Consider the following 22,674-nt stretch of genomic DNA (forward strand, 5'->3'; position numbering starts at 1 on the left):
TGTTTATGTATATATATATATATATATATAGAGTAGCACTATTCTAATCACAGTATTAGAATAACTATTTGGATCACGGGGCGCCATATATAGGGCGCGATGCGGATGTCCCCGAACTCCCGAACCGACAGTGTCAAGAAAAAAAGACCCAGTCCACCTCCCCTCGCGCATAGTCCCACCCCGAGTCCACCTTCTTCCCCCGCCTCACCCTCTCTGGATCGCGTCGCCACCGCCACCCTCCCTGGATCTCGCCACCGCCTCCATCCTCCCTGGATCTTGCCGCCGCCTCCACGTGCCTCCCCTTCCTACCGCTGGCGAGCCTCCTCCGCCACGGCCGGCGAGCCTCATCCCCAACGGCCACCGCCCTCCACCCCAACGACCTCCCCACCACTAGGTGCGCCACCGCCAGGCTCCCGCATCCCGGACGCTTGAGGCCCGGGATCCGGCTGCCACCATGCGCGCCGTGACCACCTGCCTCCTACCCCGGCCTCCCAGGCTCCCCGGGCCGGCACCAGCACATCGTGTCCAGTGGACACTACTCGGCATCGCCCCCTTGTGCATCGCGTGCGAGCGCGTCTCCAAATCCCTCGATTTCTCCAGCGAAACACCCCGAGTCCTGCAGCTCCACTCTACAGCTATCGCTGGCTGCTGCCATCATTGGGGTGATTCAACTGCAGTGCACAGGACAGTAGAACCACCGACGAGGATCGTCAAATCCTTCCCAGCGGCCTCTGCCCACACATGTTGCTGCCACCAAATATGGCTCAGGACACCAGCTTTGATCCGTCGTAGATGCCCCCATCCACCCGCTGGATCTACCTCCTGCCTTGGCATCTCTCATACATGACCTGCTCCGGCACTTCTGACCGACCTTCCCCATCATCTCTTGCTTGAATGTGTTAACTTCTGCTGCTCTTCCATGTAAATCTGCCTACTGCACTACTAGAGTTGCTCTATGTTGTGCCCTTTTGCTGGTTGAAGTTGCTATTTGCTAGCTTTGCCATATGCTGCTATAGTACTTGGAGCTTGAAATCGATTTCTTCAGTTGCAAGCCGTCCTTTGTTTTGCTATTGTTGTCTGTCTACTTCTGCTTTCTAACATTTAATTTGAGGCATTATAGAACTGACGAAGACTGGTAATGGATCAGCCATACTTCCACTTGGTATGTAGCTCTATTTTTCTAGTCTAGTATGTTATTTTGTGCTGGTGAACATGGAAAGGACTACCTGAGCGCTACCAGCAGTACAAGGAGGTCAGAAGGCAAGAGATGGGTTGCAGCAGTGTACTGTACATGTGGAGGAAAGGTCAAGCAAAAGGTGTAGTTTGGTAATTACGTAGTACCTTGTTAAGCTCGCTTGCCCTCTGGCTCTTATTAGTTGTTTGTGTTTGTGCCTCAAACAAAAGAAAAAAAGCTATTTTTCCTCAAAGATTTTACACTGGTGAAGTTTATGTACACAGCTACTCCCGACGCCCTGCTCCATGCCGCAATGCCGCTTGTGTGGCCCCCGATGCCCTCGTATCTTGTTGCAAAATTTTTAGAAAAGAACAATAAATGGAGTTTAACTTCGTCTAGCATCTTTAATTCTTACTATTACAAAGATAGTTTGGAAACAAGAAGAGATTGCTGGCTGCTGGTCTTATTTGATATTGCGGTGTTCAGTTATTTGTTGCTTTTTGATTTTATGACTATGGAGCATATGAAGCTGACTGTAGAGTAATACAAAGAATTAAAAACTATACGGGCATGACTACCATCGGATTGTAGCTTTGTCGGAGTGTAGTCACCCGAAGCCCTCAAAACCGAAGTGTTGTTTGCTGCCGCTGCTTCTAATTTCATGTGCTATTTTATTTTACGATTTTGTGGCATCCGAATGTACATGTTATACTGTTTCTTTTGCTGGGTTTACATATTGTACGGTAATAGTGTATGTTCTTGAAGTTCATACTGTCAAAACAACAAAGTTCAAATACTATAGTTAAGAAAAAATAGAAGTTTGATTAGCAATAGAATAAGTAAAAAAGAAGAATCCAAGCTCCCTGAAGGTCAAGCACGGGGTGTACATATTTTTAAACTTGATATATATTATCTATAATTTTTTATTGCTCCATGCTATATTATCTACTGTTTTGGACATTATTGGGCTTTAATATCCACTTTTATATTATTTTTGGAACTAACCTATTAACCGGAGGCTCAGCTCAGAATTGCTGTTTTTTGCCTGTTTTAGGGTTTCGAAGAAAAGGAATATCAAACGGAGTCCAAATGAAATGAAACCTTCGAGGACGTGATTTTCTTAATAAACAAGACCCAGGAGACTTGGACCCTACGTAAAGACACAAAAGAGGAGGCCACGAGGTAGGGGGGCGTGCCTACCCCCCCAGGCGCGCCCTCCACCCTCGTGGGCCCCTTGTTGCTCCACCGACGTACTCCTTCCTCCTATATATACCTACGTACCTCCCAAATGATCAGATACGGAGTCAAAAACCTAATTCCACCGCTGCAACTTTTTGTATCCACGAGATCCCATCTTGGGGCATGTTCCGAAGCTCCGCCGGAGGGGGCATCAATCACGGAGGGCTTCTACATCAACACCATAGCCCCTCCGATGAAGTGTGAGTAGTTTACCTCAGACCTACGGGTCCATAGTTATTAGCTAGATGGCTTCTTCTCTCTTTTTGGATCTCAATACAATGTTCTCCACCTCTCTTGTGGAGAACTATTCAATGTAATCTTCTTTTTGCGGTGTATTTGTTGAGACCGATGAATTGTGGGTTTATGATCAAGTCTATCTATGAACAATATTTGAATCTTCTTTGAATTCTTTTATGTATGATTGGTTATCTTTGCAAGTTTCTTCGGATTATCAGTTTGGTTTGGCCTACTAGATTGATCTTTCTTTCAATGGGAGAAGTGCTTAGCTTTGGGTTCAATCTTGTGGTGTCCTTTCCTAGTGACAGTAGGGGCAGCAAGGCACGTATTGTATTGTTGCCATCGAGGATAACAAGGTGGGGTTTTTGTCATATTGCATGAGTTTATCCCTCTAAATCATGTCATCTTGCTTAAGGCGTTACTCTGTTTTTAACTTAATACTCTAGATGCATGCTCGATAGCGCTGTTGGGGATCGTAGCAGAAATTTAAATTTTTTTATGCATCACCAAGATCAATCTATGGGGTAATCTAGCAACGAGGGGAAGGAGAGTGCATCTACATACCCTTGTAGATCGCTAAGCGGAAGCGTTCAAGTGAACGGGGTTGATGGAGTCATACTCGTCGTGATCCAAATCACCGATGATCCTAGCGCCGAACGGACGGCACCTCCGCGTTCAACACACGTACAACTCGGTGACGTCTCCTACGCCTTGATCCAGCAAGGGGAGAAGGAGAGGTTGGGGGAAGACTCCATCCAGCAGCAGCACGATGGCGTGGTGGTGGTGGAGGAGCGCGGGACTCCAGCAGGGCTTCGCCAAGCACTACGAGAGACGAGGAAGGAGAGAGGTAGGGCTGCGCCAACAAGGGAAGGACTACATGTGTTGGGATGCCCCTTTGCCTCCACTATATATAGGGGGAGGGAGGGCTGCTCCCCCACCTAGGGTTTCCACCCTAGGGGTGGCGGCAGCCCCAATCCCCATCTGGGGTGGTGGCCAAGTGGGGGGGGGGAGAGGGAGGCGCACCAGGCATGGGCTTTAGGGCCCATCTGCCCTTAGGGTTTGCCCCCCTCTTCTCTCTAGGTGCATGGGCCTTGGTGGGGAGGCGCCCCAGCCCACCTAGGGGCTGGTCCCTTCTCACACTTGGCCCATGTATGCCTCCGGGGCCCATGGCCCCTCCCGGTGGACCCCCGGACCCCTCCGGTGGTCCCGGTACACTACCGGTGATGCCCAGAACACTTCCGGTGGCCAAAACCATACTTCCTATATATCAATCTTTACCTCCGGACCATTCCAGAACTCCTTGTGACGTCCGAGATCTCATCCGGGACTCCGAACAACATTCGGTAACCGCGTACATACTTTCCCTATAACCCTAGCGTCATCGAATCTTAAGTGTGTAAACCCTACGGACTCGGGAGTCATGCAGACATGGCCGAGACAACTCTCCGGTCAATAACCAACACCGGGATCTGGATACCCATGTTGGCTCCCACATGCTCCATGATGATCTCATCGAATGAACCATGATGTCAAGGATTCAATCAATCCCGTGTACAATTCCCTTTGTCTAGCGGTATGATACTTGCCCGAGATTCGATCGTCGGTATCCCGATACCTTGTTCAATCTCGTTACCGGAAAGTCTCTTTACTCGTTCTGTAACACATCATCCCGTGATCAACTCCTTGATCACATTTTGCACATTATGATGATGTCCTACCGAGTGGGCCCAGAGATACCTCTCCGTTACACGGAGTGAAAAATCCCAGTCTCGATTCGTGCCAACCCAACAGACACTTTCGGAGATACCTGTAGTGTACCTTTATAGCCACCCAGTTACGTTGTGACGTTTGGCACACCCAAAGCACTCCTACGGTATCCGGGAGTTTCACAATCTCATGGTCTAAGGAAATGATACTTGACATTAGAAAAGCTTTAGCATACGAACTACACGATCTTTGTGCTAGGCTTAGGATTGGGTCTTGTCCATCACATCATTCTCCTAATGATGTGATCCCGTTATCAACGACATCCAATGTCCATGGTCAGGAAACCGTAACCATCTATTGATCAACGAGCTAGTCAACTAGAGGCTTACTAGGGACATGTTGTTGTCTATGTATCCACACATGTATCTGAGTTTCCTATCAATACAATTCTAGCATGGATAATAAACGATTATCATGAACAAGGAAATATAATAATAATCAATTTATTATTGCCTCTAGGGCATATTTCCAATAGTCTCCCACTTGCACTAGAGTCAATAATCTAGTTCACATCGCCATGTGATTAACACTCACAGGTCTCATCGCCACGTGACCAACATCCAAGAGTCTACTAGACTCAATGATCTAGTTCACATCACTATGTGATAAACACTCAAAGAGTTCTGGGTTTGATCATGTTATGCTTGTGAGAGAGGTTGTAGTCAACGGGTCTTGCCATATTCAGATCCCTATGTACTTCGCAAAACTTTATGTCATATCGTTGATGATGCTACCACGTTCCACTTGGAGCTATTCCAAATTGTTGCTCCATTATACGTATCCGGTATCTCTACTCAGAGCTATCCGGATAGGTGTTAATCTTGCATCGACGTAACTCTTTATGTCGAACTCTTTATCACCTCCATAACCGAGAAACATTTCCTTATTCCTGTAAGGACAATTTTGACCGCTATCTGGTGATCCATTCCTAGATCACCTTTGTACCCTCTTGCCAGACATGTGGCAAGGCACACATCAGGTGCGGTACTCAACATGGCATACCGTATAGAGCCTATGACAAGAGCATAGGGGACGACCTTCGTCCTTCCTCTTTCTTCTGCCGTGGTCAAGCTTTGAGTCTTACTCAACTTCACGCCTTACAACTCAGGTAAGAACCCCTTCTTTGACTGATCTATTTTGAACTCCTTCAAAAACATGTCAAGGTGTTCATTCTTTGAAAGTATCATCAGGCGTCTTGATCTATTTCTATAGATCCTGATGCCCAATATGTAAGCAGCTTTATCCAGGTCTTCCTTTGAAAATCACTCTTCAAACAACCATTTATGATTTCTAGAAATTCTACATCATTTCGGATCAACAATATGTCATCCACATATACTTATCAGAAATGTTGTAGTGCTCCCACTCACTTTCTTGTAAATACAAGTTTCTAGCAAACATTGTATAAACCTAAAAGCTTTGATCACTCCATCAAAACATATATTCCGATTCCGAGATGCTTGCTCTAGTCCATACAAGGATTGCTGGAGCCAGCATACCTTTTAGCATCCTTAGGATCGACAAAACCTTTTATTGTATCACATACAACTTTTCTTATGAAAACTTGGTAAGAAAACTTGTTTTGACATCCATCTGTAAGATTTCATAATCGAAAAATACAGCTAATGCTAACATGATTCCGACGGACTTAAGCATCGCTATGGGTGAGAAATTCTCATCGTAGTCAACTCCTTGAACTTGTGAAAAGACTCTTTCCCACAAGTCGAGCTTCATAGACGGTAACATTACCGCCCACGTCCGTCTTCTTCTTAAAGATCCATTTATCTCAATGGCTTGCCGATCATTGGGCAAGTCCACCAAAGTCCATAGTTTGTTCTGATATATGGATCCTATCTCGGATTTCATGGCTTCTAACCATTTGTCGGAATACGGGCCCACCATCGCTTCTCCATAGCTCGTAGGTTCATTGTTGTCTAACAACATGATATCTAAGACAGGATTACCGTACCACTTAGGAGTAGTACATATCCTTGTCGACCTACGAGGTTCGATAGCAACTTGATCCGAAGCTTCATGATCACTATCATTAACTTCCTATTCAACAAACGTAGGCGCCACAGAAAACATCTTTCTGTGTTGCATCACTCTCTGGTTGAAGTAAAGGTTCGACAACCTCATCAAGTTCTATCTTCCTCCCACTCAATTCTTTCGAGAGAAACTCCTTCTCGAGAAAGGACCCGTTCTTAGCGACAAACAATTTGCCCTCGGATCTGAGATAGAAGGTATACCCAACTGTCACCTTTGGGTATCCTATGAAGATGTGTTTGTCCGCTTTGGGTTCGAGCTTCTCCGGCTGAAGCCTTAAGCATCGCAGCCCCAAACATTATGAAATGACAACTTTGGTTTCTTTCCAAACCAATGTTCATACGGCGTCGTCTCAATAGACTTATATGGTGTCCTATCTAAAGTGAATGCAGCTGTCTCTAATGCATATCCTCAAAATGAAAACGGTAGATTGGTAAGAGACATCATAGATCGCACCATATCTCATAGGGTTCGATTACGACGTCCGGACACACCATTACCCTGTGGTGTTCTAGGTGGCTTCAACTGTGAAACAATTCCACAATGTCTTAAGTGTTTGCCAAACTCATAACTCAGAAATTCTCATTGATCAGATCGTAGGAATTTGATCTTCTTGTTATGATGATTCTTGACTTCACTTTGAAATCGCTTGAACTTTTCAAACGTTTCAGACTTGTGCTTCATTAAGTAAATATACCTATATCTACTCAAATCGTCAGTGAAGATGAGAAAATAGCGATATCCACTGCACGCTTCAATTCTCATTGGATCACACGCATCAGCATGTATGATTTCCAACAAGTCACTTGCCCGTTTCATTGTACCTGAAAACGGGGTCTTAGTCATCCTGCCCATGAGGCATGGCTCGCATGTGTCAAGCGATTCAAAATCAAGTGACTCCAAACATCCATCAATATGGAGTTTCTTCATGCATCTTACGCCAATATGACCTAAGCGGCAGTGCCACAAGAAAGTGGTACTATCATTATTAACTCTACATCTTTTGGCGTGAACATGTGTATTACCACGACCGAGATTCAATGAACCATTCACATAGGGTGCATGACCATGAAAGGTATTATTCATGTAAACAGAATAACCATTATTCTCTAATTTAAATGAATAACCGTATTGCAATGAACATGATCTAATCATATTCATGCTCAACGTAGACACCTGATACCATTTATCTAGGTTCAATACTAATCCCGAAGGCAGATGGAGCGTGCGATGGTGATCTTATCAACTTTGGAAATACTTCCAACACACATCGTCACCTCGCCCTTAGCCAGTCTCCGTTTAGTCCGTAGCTTTTGCTGTAAGTCACCAATAATAGCAACTGAACCGGTATCCAATACCCAGGTGCTACCAAGAGAACTAGTGAGGTACACATTAATAACACGTATCTACTTTGTTGAAGTTGCCAGCCTTCTTATCTACCATGAATTTGGGGTACTTCCGATACCAGTGACCGTTCCCCTTACAATAGAAGCACTTAGTCTCGGGTTTGGGTTCAACCTTGGGTTCCTTCACTGGAGCGGTAACTGGTTTGCCATCCATGAAGTTTCCCTTTTAGCCCTTGCCCTTCTTGAAACCAGTGGTCTTGTTAAACCATCAACACTTGATGCTCCTTCTTGATTTCTACCTTTTGCGGTCTTAAGCACCGCGAACAGCTCCGGGATCAACTCCATCCCTTGCATGTCATAGTTCATCACGAAGATCTAGTAGTTTAGTGATAGTGACTAGAGAACTCTATCAATCACTATCTTATCTGGAAGTTTAACTCCCACTTGATTCAAGTGATTGTAGGACCCAGACATTCTGAGCACATTCTCACTAGCTGAGCTATTCTCCTCCATCTTGTTGGCAAAAGAACTTGTCAGAGGTCTCACACCTCTCAACACAGGCATGAGCCTGCAATCCCAATTTCAGCTCTTGGAACATCTCATATGTCTTATGGCGTTCAAAACGTCATTGGAATCCCGATTCTAAGCCGTAAAGTATGGTGCACTAAACTATCAAGTAGTCATCAGGATGTGTCTGTCAGGTGTTCACAACATCCATAGACGACGTTGTAGGGGTTTGCACATCGAGCGGTGCATCAAAGACGTAAGCCTTCTGTGTAGCAGTGAGGACACTCCTCGGACTACGGACCTAGTCCGCATCATTGCTTACAATATCTTTCAACTTAATCTTTCTCTAGGAACGTATTGAAACAGGGAGCTACAACATGAGCTATTTATCTACAACATATTTGCAAAGACAATTTAGACTATGTTCATGATAATTGGGTTCATCTAATCAAATTATTTAATGAACTCCCACTCAGATAGACATCCCTCTAGTCATCTAAGTGAAACATGATCCGAGTCAACTAGGCCGTGTCTGATCATCATGTGAGACGGACTAGTCAACATCGGTGAACATCTTCATGTTGATCGTATCTTCTATACGACTCATGCTCGACCTTTCGGTCTTCCGTGTTCCGAGGCCATGTTTGTACATGCTAGGCTCGTCAATTAAACCTAAGTGTATTGCGTGTGTAAATCTGGCTTACACCCGTTGTATTCGAACGTTAGAATCTATCACACCCGATCATCACGTGGTGCTTCGAAACAACGAACCTTCGCAACGGTGCACAGTTAGGGGGAACACAATTCTTGAAATTTTAGTGAGGGATCATCTTATTTAAGCTACCATCGTCCTAAGCAAATAAGAGGTAAAACATGATAAACATCACATGCAATCAAATAGTGACATGATATGGCCAATATCATTTTGCTCCTTTTGATCTCCATCTTCGGGGCTCCATGATCATCGTTGTCACCGGCATGACACCATGATCTCCATCATCGTGTCTTCTTGAAGTTGTCTCGTCATCTATTACTTCTACTACTATGGCTAACGCTTTAGCAATAAAGTAAAGTAATTACATGACGTTTATGTTGACACGCATGTCATAAATAAATTAAGACAACTCCTATGGCTCCTGCCGGTTGTCATACTCATCGACATGCAAGTCGTGATTCCTATTACAAGAACATGATCAATCTCATACATCACATATATCATTCATCACATCCTTTTGGCCATATCACATCACAAGGCATATGCTGCAAAAAGAAGTTAAACGTCCTCTAATTGTTGTTGCAAGTTTTTATGTGGCTGCTATAGGTTTCTAGCAAGAACGTTTCTTACCTACGCGAAAACCACAACGTGATATGCCAATTTCTATTTACTCTTCATAAGGACCCTTTTCATCGAATCCGATCCGACTAAAGTGGGAGAGACAGACACCCGCTAGCCACCTTATGCAACTAGTGCATGTCAGTCGGTGGAACCAGTCTCACATAAGAGTACGTGTAAGGTCGGTCCAGGCCGCTTCATCCCACGATGCCGCCGAATCAAGATAAGACTAGTAACGACAAGTAAATTGACAAAATCGACGCCCACAACTACTTTGTGTTCTACTCGTGCATAGAAACTACGCATAAACCTAGCTCTGATACCACTGTTGGGGATCGTAGCAGAAATTTAAAATTTTCTACGCATCACCAAGATCAATCTATGGAGTAATCTAGCAACGAGGGGAAGGAGAGTGCATCTACATACCCTTGTAGATTGCTAAGTGGAAGCGTTCAAGTGAACGGGGTTGATGGAGTCGTACTCGTCGTGATCCAAATCACCGATGATCCTAGCGCCGAACGGACGGCACCTCCGCGTTCAACACACATATAGCCCGGTGACGTCTCCTACGCCTTGATCCAGCAAGGGGAGAAGGAGAGGTTGGGGAAGACTCCATCCAGCAGCAGCACGACGGCGTGGTGGTGGTGGAGGAGCGTTGGACTCCAGCAGGGCTTTGCCAAGCACTACGAGAGACGAGGAGGGAGAGGGGTAGGGCTGCGCCAACAAGGGAAGGACTTCATGTGTTGGGATGCCCCTTTGCCTCCACTACATATAGGGGGAGAGGGAGGGCTGCGCCCCCACCTAGGTTTTCCACCCTAGGGGTGGCGGCAGCACCAATCCCCATCTAGGGTGGCGGCCAAGTGGGGGGGAGAGGGAGGCGCACCAGGCATGGGCCTTAGGGCCCATCTGCCCTTAGGGTTTGCCCCCCTCTTCTCTCCAGGCGCATGGGACTTGGTGGGGAGGCGCCCCAGCCCACCTAGGGGCTGGTCCCTTCTCACACTTGGCCCATGTATGCCTCCGGGGCCCGTGGCCCCTCTCGGTGGACCCCCGGACCCCTCCGGTGGTCCCGGTACACTACCGGTGATGCCCGGAACACTTCCGGTGGCCAAAACCATACTTCCTATATATCAATCTTTACCTCCGGACCATTCCAGAACTCCTCGTGATGTCCAGGATCTCATACGGGACTCCAAACAACATTCGGTAACCGCGTACATACTTTCCCTATAACCCTAGCATCATCGAACCTTAAGTGTGTAGACCCTATGGGCTCGGGAGTCATGCAGACATGGCCGAGACAACTCTCCGGTCAATAACCAACAGCAGGATCTGGATACCCATGTTGGCTCCCACATGCTCCATGATGATCTCATCAGATGAACCACGATGTCAAGGATTCAATCAATCCCGTGTACAATTCCCTTTGTCTAGCGGTATGATACTTGCCCGAGATTCGATCGTCGGTATCCCGATACCTTGTTCAATCTCGTTACCGGAAAGTCTCTTTACTCGTTCCGTAACACATCATCCCGTGATCAACTCCTTGATCACATTTTGCACATTATGATGATGTCCTACCGAGTGGGCCCAGAGATACCTCTCCGTTACACGGAGTGAAAAATCCCAGTCTCGATTTGTGCCAACCCAACAGACACTTTCGGAGATACCTGTAGTGTACCTTTATAGCCACCCAGTTACGTTGTGACATTTGGCACACCCAAAGCACTCCTACGGTATCCGGGAGTTTCACAATCTCATGGTCTAAGGAAATGATACTTGACATTAGAAAAGCTTTAGCATACGAACTACACGATCTTTGTGCTAGGCTTAGGATTGGGTCTTGTCCATCACATCATTCTCCTAATGATGTGATCCCGTTATCAACGACATCCAATGTCCATGGTCAGGAAACCGTAACCATCTATTGATCAACGAGCTAGTCAACTAGAGGCTTACTAGGGACATGTTGTTGTCTATGTATCCACACATGTATCTGAGTTTCCTATCAATACAATTCTAGCATGGATAATAAACGATTATCATGAAAAAGGAAATATAATAATAATCAATTTATTATTGCCTCTAGGGCATATTTCCAACAAGCGCTCGATGAGTGGAGTAATAGTAGTAGATGCAGGCAGGAGTCGGTCTACTTGTCTCGGACGTGATGCCTATATACATGATCATACCTAGATGTTCTCATAACTATGCTTAATTCTGTCAATTGCTCAACAGTAATTTGTTCACCCACCGTAGAATACTTATGCTCTCGAGAGAAGCCACTAGTGAAACCTATGGCCCCCGGGTCTTTCTTTATCATATTAATCTCCTACAACTTAGTTATTTCCTTTGCTTTTTTACTTTGCCTTTATTTTACTTTGCATCTTTATCACAAAAATACCAAAAATATTATCTTATCATATCTATCAGATCTCACTCTCGTAAGTGGCCGTGTAGGGATTGACAACCCCTATTCGCGTTGGTTGCGAGGATTTATTTGTTTTGTGCAGGTATGAGGGACTTGCACGTAGCCTCCTACTGGATTGATACCTTGGTTCTCAAATACTGAGGGAAATACTTACGCTACTTTGCCGCATCATCCCTTCCTCTTCGGGGAAAACCAATGCAGTGCTCAAGAGGTAGTAAGAAGGATTTCTGGCGCCGTTGCCGGGGAGGTCTACGCAAAAGTCAATATACCAAGTACCCATCACATACCCTTATCTCCCGCATTACATTATTTTCCATTTGCCTCTTGTTTTCCTCTCCCCCACTTCACCCTTGCCATTTATTCGCCCTCTCTCTCTCTCTCTATCCTCCATCTCTTTCTCCATTTGCCTCTTTTTGCCCGCTTGTTTTTTTTGTTTGCTTGTGTGTTAGTTTGTTTGCTTGTCGTTATGGCTAGTCATTTACCTTCCGCCTCTATGTTCGAAATTGGAGAAATTATTGTCGATATGGACAATAATAATATCATAAAAATTCTGATGCTTCTGCTAAAGAACCACCCATCTTACATACAAAAAAATTCTGTATTGGTAGTGGTAATATTATTGGAAAAGGAGTTATTCAAGATTTCTTTACTTGTGCCGGTGCTTTACCTTCTATGGGTAGTTCTATCCTTCATAGAACTAGTAGTCTTGCGGATGCTATTGCCATGCTTGTAGTTGAACTTGAAAGACAATTCATGCACATGCATCCTTGCATACAAAGGATTTCCCTGGAATTTTCTAATACTGAGCATTCTTCTGTTAAGCGTGCTGCTACTATCTTTTTGGCTCATGAGTTTAGATTCATAATAAAAGAGGCCAAAGAAATCTTTGCACATTATAGGGTGGACGTTTGCCGTCCTCCCATAGAGGCTATCCTCTTTGATCAAGAAGAAATAATGCGTTTTCAATCTCTAGACTATGTTGCTTTCAATGAAAATCTTAGAAAAGGGGCTCCTACCAATGTTTTAGTTGATAGAATTTCTGAACTTAATGATGATTTGGCTATTAGAAATAATTAACTAGGATATTCTCTTGAATATAGGCTCACAAAGTTCTGTCAAAAGAATGCTTATAATGATGAATTGGTTGTGCACTATGAAGGACCAAAGGAGGAACCTATACCTCTCAAGGTTGATCTTGGGGACTTTTGTCCCATTAAATTTAGCCCTTTTGATTACTTTTGCTTGCCTCAAAGAAAACATGTTGCCGAACGTAGAGAATATGAAATGAGTTTTAATAATCTATCTTACTATTATGGCAATACCTAGATCTATCCTTGCTTGTTATGCCTAGTTAGGGGCGTTAAACGATAGGGCTTGTTGGGAGGCAACCCAATTTTATTTTTATTCCTTGCTTTTTGCTCATGTTTAGTAATAAATAATTTATCTAGACTCTGTTTTTGTTGTGTTTTTTATGTTTAATTAGTGTTTGTGCCAAGTAGAACCGTTGGGAAGACTTGGGGAAAGTCTTGTTACACTTGCTGTAAAAAACAGAAACTTTAGCGCTCATGAGAACTACTGCCATTTTTATTTGGAAAGTGATATTTAGTTAATTCTTTTTGAAGATGATTAATAGATAAATTTCTCACGTCCAGAAATTTATTTTAGAATTTTTGGGGTTCCAGATCTTGCGCTAGCTACAGATTACTACAGACTGTTCTGTTTTTGACAGATTCTGTTTTTCGTGTGTTGTTTGCTTATTTTGATGAATCTATGGCTAATAAAATAGTTTATGAACCATATAGAAGTTAGAATATAGTAGGTTTAATACCAATATAAATAAATAATGAGTTCATTACAGTACCTTGAAGTGGTCTTTTGTTTTCTTTCGCTAACGGAGCTCACGAGATTTTCTACTTTGAGTTTTGTGTTGTGAAGTTTTCAAGTTTTGGGTAAAGATTTGATGGATTATGGAACAAGGAGTGGAAAGAGTCTAAGCTTGGGGATGCCCATGGCAGATCCAAGATAATCTAAGGACACCTAAAATCCAAAGCTTGGGGATGCCCCGGAAGGCATCCCCTCTTTCGTCTACTTCTATCGGTAACTTTACTTGGAGCTATATGTTTATTCGCCACATGATATGTGTTTTGCTTGGAGCGTCTTGTATGATTTGAGTCTTTACTTTTTAGTTTACCACAATCATCCTTGCTGTACACACCTTTTGAGAGAGCCATACATGATTTGGAATTTGCTAGGATACTCTATGTGCTTCGCTTATATCTTTTGAGTTATATAGTTTTGCTCTAGTACTTCACTTATATCTTGTAGAGCACGGTGGTGGATTTGTTTTATAGAAACTATTGATCTCTCATGCTTCACTTAGATTATTTTGAGAGTCTTAAATAGCATTGTAATTTTCTTAAAATCCTAATATGCTAGGTATTCAAGATTAGTAAAATTTTCTTATGAGTGTTTTGAATACTAAGAAAAGTTTGATGCTTGATGATTGCTTTGAGATATGGAGGTAATAATATCAAAGTCGTGCTAGTTGAGTAGTTGTGAAATTGAGAAATGCTTGTGTTGAAGTTTGCAAGTCCCGTAGCATGCACGTATGTTAAACGTTATGTAACAAATTTGAAACATGAGGTGTTATTTGATTGTCCTCCTTATGAGTGGCGGTCGGGGACGAGCGATGGTCTTTTCCTACCAATCTATCCCCCTAGGAGCATGCGCGTAGTGCCGAGGTTTTTGATGACTTGTAGATTTTTGCAATAAGTATGTGAGTTCTTTATGACTAATGTTGAGTCCATGGATTATACGCACTCTCACCCTTCCATCCTTGCTAGCCTCTTCGGTACCGTGCATTGCCCTTTCTCACATTGAGAGTTGGCGCAAACTTCGCCGGTGCATCCAAACCCCGTGATATGATACGCTCTTTCACACATAAACCTCCTTATATCTTCCTCAAAACAGCCACCATACCTACCTATTATGGCATTTCCATAGCCATTCCGAGATATATTGCCATGCAACTTTCCACCGTTCCGTTTATCATGACACATTCATTATTTTCATATTGCTTAGCATGATCATGTAGTTGACATAGTATTTGTGGCAAAGCCACCGTTCATAATTCTTTCATACATGTCACTCTTGGTCCATTACATATCCCGGTACACCACCGGAGGCATTCATATAGAGTCATCTTTTGTTCTAGTATCGAGTTGTAATCATTGAGTTGTAAATAAATAGAAGTGTGATGATCATCATTTTCTAGAGCATTGTCCCAAGTGAGGAATTATAAAAAAAAGAGAAAGGCCATAAAAAAGAGAAAGGCCATAAAAAGAGAAGTCCCAAAAAAATGAGAGAAAAAGAGAGAAGGGACAATGTTACTATCCTTTGCCACACTTGTGCTTCAAAGTAGCACCATAATCTTCATGATAGAGAGTCTCTTGTTTTGTCACTTTCATATACTAGTGGGAATTTTCATTATAGAACTTGGCTTGTATATTCCAACAATGGGCCTCCTCAAGTTCCCTAGGTCTTCGTGAGCAAGCAAGTTGGATGCACACCCACTTAGTTTCTTTTGTTGAGCTTTCATACATTTATAGCTCTAGTGCATCCGTTGCATGGCAATCCCTACTCCTTGGATCAACATCAATCGATGGGCATCTCCATAACCCATTGATTAGCCTCATTGATGTGAGACTTTCTCATTTTTGTCTTCTCCACATAACCCCCTCATTATATTCTATTCCACCCATAGTTCTATGTCCATGGCTCGCACTCATATATTGCGTGAAAGTTTATAGGTTTGAGATTACTAAAGTATGAAACAATTGCTTGGCTTGTCATCGGGGTTGTGCATGATGAGAGTATTCTTGTGTGACGAAAATGGAGCATGACTAAACTATATGATTTTGTAGGGATGAACTTTCTTTGGCCATGTTATTTTGAGAAGACATAATTGCTTTGTTAGTATGCTTGAAGTATTAATATTTCTATGTCAATATGAACTTTTGTCTTGAATCTTTCGGATCTGAATATTCATACCACAATTAAGAAGAATTACATTAAAATTATGCCAAGTAGCACTCCGCATCAAAAATTCTGTTTTTATCATTTACCTACTCGAGGACGAGCAGGAATTAAGCTTGGGGATGCTTGATACGTCTCCAACGTATCTATAATTTTTTATTGCTCCATGCTATATTATCTACTGTTTTGGACATTATTGGGCTTTATTATCCACTTTTATATTATTTTTGGGACTAACCTATTAACCGGAGGCCCAGCCCAGAATTGCTGTTTTTTGCCTGTTTTAGGGTTTCAAAGAAAAGGAATATCAAACGGAGTCCAAACGGAATGAAACCATTTGGAACGCGATTTTCTCAACGAACAAGACCCAGGAGACTTGGACCCTACGCCAAGACACAAAAGAGGAGGCCATGAGGTAGGGGCGCGCCTACCCCCCAGGCACGCCCTCCACCCTCGTGGGCCCCCTGTTGCTCCACCGACGTACCACTTCCTCCTATATATACCTACGTACCCCCAAACGATCAGATACGGAGCCAAAAACCTAATTCCACCGCCACAACTTTCTGTATCCACGAGATCCCATCTTGGGGCCTATTTCGGAGCTCCGCTGGAGGGGGCATCGATCATGGAGGGCTTCTACATCAACACCATAGCCCCTCCGATGAAGTGTGAGTAGTTTACCTCAGACCTACGGGTCCATAGTTATTAGCTAGATGGCTTCTTCTCTCTTTTTGGATCTCAATACAATGTTCTCCCCCTCTCTTGTGGAGAACTATTCGATGTAATCTTCTTTTTGCGGTGTGTTTGTTGAGACCGATGAATTGTGGGTTTATGATCAAGTCTATCTATGAACAATATTTGAATCTTCTCTGAATTCTTTTATGTATGATTGGTTATCTTTGCAAGTCTCTTCGAATTATCAGTTTGGTTTGGCCTACTAGATTGATCTTTCTTTCAATGGGAGAAGTGCTTAGCTTTGGGTTCAATCTTGCGGTGTCCTTTCCCAGTGACAGTAGGGGTAGCAAGGTACGTATTGTATTGTTGCCATCGAGGATAACAAGATGGGGTTTTCATCATATTGCATGAGTTTATCCCTCCACATCATGTCATCTTGCTTAAGGCATTACTCTATTTTTAACTTAATACTCTAGATGCATGCTGGATAGCGGTCGATGAGTGGAGTAATAGTAGTAGAAGCAGGCAGGAGTCGGTCTACTTGTCTTGGACGTGATGCCTATATACATGATCATACCTAGATATTCTCATAACTATGCTTAATTCTGTCAATTGCTCAATAGTAATTTGTTCACCCACCGTAGAATACTTATGCTCTCGAGAGAAGCCAATAGTGAAACCTATGGCCCCCGGGTCTATCTTTATCATATTAATCTCCTACAACTTAGTTATTTCCTTTGCTTTTTTACTTTGCCTTTATTTTACTTTGCATCTTTATCACAAAAATACCAAAAATATTATCTTATCATATCTATCATATCTCACTCTCGTAAGTGGCCGTGTAGGGATTAACAACCCCTATTCGCGTTGGTTGCGAGGATTTATTTGTTTTGTGCAGGTACGAGGGACTCGCACGTAGCCTCCTACTGGATTGATACCTTGGTTCTCAAAAACTGAGGGAAATACTTACGCTACTTTGCTGCATCATCCCTTCCTCTTCGGGGAAAACCAACGTAGTGCTCAAGAGGTAGTAATATACAATAACACTATTCTAGTCCCAGGATTAGAATAGATATTATGAAAACTTCTCCGCTATATAGGAGTCATTCACATGTTCCCAAATTCCCGAACTAGCTGGAACAAAGAAAAAAATCCCCACGGCCATCCACCCCCCACCCCCCGCACTCCCTCGATCCCCAACTCCCACCGACCGACCCATCGGCGCCCCCACCCACCAGCCCCTGGACCGCCACCGTCGCCGCATGTAACCACACGTGCCACTCCGCAGGCCCGGATCCAGCCGCCGATGCGCAGTTCACCACTCACTGCCGCCACACGCCAACACCTCACCCCCACACGCCCCACTTTCTCAGCCACGTCATGATGAGCCAGCCTTTCTTCACCATCGACCGGCCAGGCTAGCACCTCCATTAAGCGCCGGCGGCTCAGGCCCCCACCAGCCCAGCCCTCCCCCCTCCCTCACGAGCCACCCTTTCTATGGGTGAGAAGTTCATAGTTTCTTTTTTTTGTGAGGTAGAAGTTCATAGTTTCTGTCGTTGATAGTTCAAACAAATCGCTTTCCAAAAAACAAAACACCTTGGGAGTCCAAGAAACGAGAGTTGAACACATGAAAAATATCAGTTTACAAGTGAATCTTGTGAATCCATGGTTTTACAAAAATGTTCCATTGTAAAACATCATGTAACTAAAGTGAACAGTAAAAAAATGAGAAAAGGAAAAAATTGAACACTTGTTTTAAAACATAGAAGTTCAAATTAAAATAGCGGAGAAGTTCTTTGTTAATTATGAAACTTGGGTTTTCACCTTTAATAAAAATAAACCAAGAAGTTCAAATAAAAAAAGCACATCGGTTCAAAAATTATACAGAAGAATGGTATTTTCTCCATTTCCAGAAAAAACACTAGTGGTTCAAATTTAAGTAACGGAGAAGTTCAATATTTATTAAAATATGAAGAAGGTCAAATTGAAAGAATCGAGCAGTTCAAAAAGTTTATAAAACAGTTTTTCCTTCTTTTAGAAATAAGACCTTGAAGTTCAACTTTAAATAATTGAGCAGTTCGATATTTATTACATAACTAGGATTTTTTCCCGCTACTAATTAATAATACCAAGAAGTCCAAAATTAAAAAATGAAGTTGTTTAACGTTTACAAAAACTCAGATTTTCCCCAATCCTAAAGATTAAAACCAAGAAGGTCAATTTCGAAAAACGGAGTAGTTCAATGTATATAAAAAACTTAGGTTTTCACGTCACTAGAGAATAAAACCAAGAAGTTCAATTGGAAAAAGCGGAGCAGTTTGATATTTCTTTGGAAAATCAGATTTTTCTAGTTACTAAAGAATAAAACCAATAAGTTCAATTTCAAATAACAAATAAGTTCCATGTTTCTACAAAACCTCCAATTTTCACATTTCTAAAAATACACAACGAAGTTCAAATAAAAAGGTAGAGTGGCTCAATGTCTATAAAAGACTCAGATATTTTCGCGTAATCGAGAGAGGTTCAAATTGATAACTGCCAGAAGTCCACATACTACACGGTGTGCATTTGTATGAAAAAAGAATGAAAAGGCAAAGGATAAAAGTTTTGTTGCTAGAAGTTCAAGTGCTCGGGCCGAGAAAGTTCAAAAAATTCTTGTGAGAGAGGTTGAACAAAAATATGTGACAGAAGTTTAAGGTGAAAACAGCGGGAAGTTCAACTACTACAGGGGATGCGCTTCAGATAAGAATATAAGAATAGAAAACTAAAAGCATAAAAGGTTTGTTGCAAGAAGTTCACGTGCTCCTCCGTGCACATTTTAGAATTTATATTGCCGGGCGTCCGGCCTCCAATTACATGTTTTAAAATGGCAAAAAGTCACGTCCGACCTTCAAATTGGGTGTAATTCGATATATATACACAAAAATGTGACAGAAGTTCATAGTGAAAACAACGAGAAGTTCAAGCACTGCAAGGAATGCATTTCAGGTGAGAAATAAATGTATAGAAAAATAAAAGCTTAAAAGGTTTGCTGAAAGTTGTTCAAGTGCTCTGTACGGAGAAGTTCAAAAATTCTTGCGAGAGAGGTTCACCTTGTATTTCCATGTTCGATTTTTTTCGTATAAAAATCGAATACAATTCTTTACTCAAAATATAAAAAGGTGAAGTTCATATTGAAATAACAGAGAAGTTCGGAGTTTATTAAAACCTAGGATTTACATGTTCAAAAAATAAAAAACACAACGCCATTTTTTGCACTTTTAAAAACAACTCATAAACGAAAAAAATGGTTGCTAGAAGTTCAAGTGCTCGGTGAGGAAAAGTTCAAAAAATTATTGTGAGAGAGGTTCACCGTGTATTTAGATGTCCAAAATACATAAAATAATATGTTGTTTTTTTGTGTTTTAAAATAATTCTCTCAAACGAGAGAGAAGTTCAAAGTGATAATAACCAGAAGTTCATGTACTACATGGTGTGTATTTCATATAAGAAAAAAACAATAAAGTGAAATAGAGTGAAGTTCAAACAGACATGCCCAGAAGTTTAACTACTTCAGGCAGTGCAAAAAACAGCACGTCAAAAAACAACACGTCAAAAATAGTGTGAAGTTCAAACAGACATGCCCGAGAAGTTCAACTACTTCACTATAACGCCCTCAATGCAGCTATATCTCCTACGTGTCGAAGCACGACTTAGAGGCATAACCGCATTGAAAGCAATGTCGCAAGTGAGGGGTTCGATGCACTGTGCAGAGAGGGTTAGGCTGGGTCTGGCGGATTGTGAAGAGCGGGTTGGTCTGAGAGAAGAGGGGAGAGATGCAGCCCGGCACGGTTTCCGGAGACCGAAAACGTCCGACGAAAAGACCGGCTATAATGCCGCTATAGTTTAACGGTTGGGCTATCAAACGAACTTCAAATGCGATGAAACTTGACAGGCCGTCTATCTACACTATAATAAGACCACACGCCAACTTTCATCCCATTCCGAGAACATTTTCCGGCCACTTATAAAATACTATTTCGGACATGCCACAGGCGCGTGCAAGTGTGCCTGGACTCAGAACAAACAATGGAACGAACGAGGAGGCCGAGACGGATGCAAGTTTTAAAACATGATGATGCAATGCACATGATGACATGACAAGATGCAACATGCAAGCGAATGACAAGGCAACAACAACGAATAACTGGCGGACACCTGGCACAACGGTCTCGGGGCGTCACAACACTCCACCACTACGAGAGGATCTCGTCCCGAGATCTAGAATGGCACCGGAGGGACAACGGAAGAGAAAGAGGAGAGGTAAAAACTAAGTTGCTTCTTTGACAAACGAGTGAGACCAAATAACCTTGAAAAGGTTGCGCAAAATGAAAGAAAGAAAGCAACGGAGAAGAACAAAGTTGAAAACACACCGTTAAGAAAGAGGAATAAGAAAGAACCGATTCGGGTAGCACTTCGGTTGAAAAGAGATGAAAGACTTGATAAAATGAAAGAGCTTGAGCAAAAGGACACAACACTCCGATTAAAAGGATAAGCATGACAAGGACAAGGTCCTGACAAGAACAAAAAGAAGGGTTGAAGATAGCAACATCACAATGCCTCCGGAACGAAATTAAGAATGGAATGGAATGAACGAAGGGAAACAAGACCTTGAGGGAGCACGCTTACAACAAATGCTAGAACGGAGTTGTTGGAACAACAACAACAACAAAAAGAATAATCTTGATATGGTCTTCTGGAATCCATCTCAAATTATGAGGTGACAACTTGCCACTCACGGGAAAAAGAATGGGATTGGTTAGAACAAGGAGATGAGAAACTTATTTCACCGGGAGGGTAGATGGAGAACTTGGATCATATATTATCACCATTAATAGCATTAATCCTTAGGGAAAGCTTTAGGCGAAATATAACCCCAGATAAATCCAATGACGAGATTGATGGATTTTAAATACCTCATTCTTAACAACATGTGTATCATGATACATGAACTCAAATTATCAGGAATGACATAATACCACCTCGAATGATACGCTTGAAAGAATTGCACTCTGGATTGCAAGATGAAGAAAACTTGATCTCCTTAAAAGAATCTTGATGAAAAACTTCGAGAAGGAATTAAATCCTTGATGAACCATCATGTAGAACCTTGATGAGGAACTCCGTTAAACAAAAGAATGATCAAACGGAAGAAAAAAAAAGGAGTTGAAAACACAAGGTGAAAATTTGTAATGATTTAAATGGATCTCCGTGATGAGGTAATTGAGAGAACTTGGAACTCCGGGAAAAGAAATATGAACAAAAGAAAACGAGAATTTGATGAGCCTCCGGAACAGGGAATTGAGTTCACTCGATGAAACAAAAATAAGAATTACGTTATGTGTATCCTTCACCAATTTAAATTGATGACAAGCAACAGATTTGGCATACCACTTATTCTCGTTGAAAGGATTAGAAGAGATATCGATAACTTGATAAGGTCTTCAATGAAACACCGGTAGGATTGAAAATGAACGAAGTAAAGATAAATAAACACCGGGAAAAATTAGCAAATGAACGAAGATACATGAGAGGGTTTAGATCCATGGGAACGAAGAGATCATGAACTGATTAGAGGATATTCGAATGATGCCCCGGTAAGATTTGGAGAATGTGAGCTGCCAGCTGAAATGAATAATAATGAGATGATGGCCTCCGGAGAATCAGACTGAAAAGACTCCTGAATTTGCACCGGATGAGTGAAAAGAATTCTCACAATCGAAGACAACCAAGAGGATGGCAACAAGCTAGAACCATGAATCTTGGAGAGAATGGAGCAAGAAATGGAGGAAAAACTCTTCTTCAGTCTTCAAATGCAGAGAATGAGGATGAGAAACACCACCAAGAA

General features: G+C 42.5%; 1 long non-coding RNA gene across 2 annotated transcripts; it reads left to right on the plus strand.

The window, feature by feature from the left end:
* Positions 1-124: 124 nt before the first annotated feature.
* On the plus strand, positions 125-2,827 carry LOC147975251 (uncharacterized). 2 transcript variants are annotated; one of them, XR_015600619.1, is made up of 2 exons: positions 125-1,326; positions 2,229-2,827. It is a non-coding gene; the product is annotated as an uncharacterized LOC147975251 (long non-coding RNA). The 2 variants fall into 2 exon arrangements; XR_015600620.1 differs by having other exon boundaries at positions 125-1,316.
* Positions 2,828-22,674: the final 19,847 nt, after the last annotated feature.

The sequence above is a fragment of the Triticum urartu genome, chromosome 4A (assembly GCF_056163025.1).
Source record: "Triticum urartu cultivar PI428250 chromosome 4A, HENAU_Tu73, whole genome shotgun sequence".
Taxonomy (NCBI): Eukaryota; Viridiplantae; Streptophyta; class Magnoliopsida; order Poales; family Poaceae; genus Triticum; species Triticum urartu.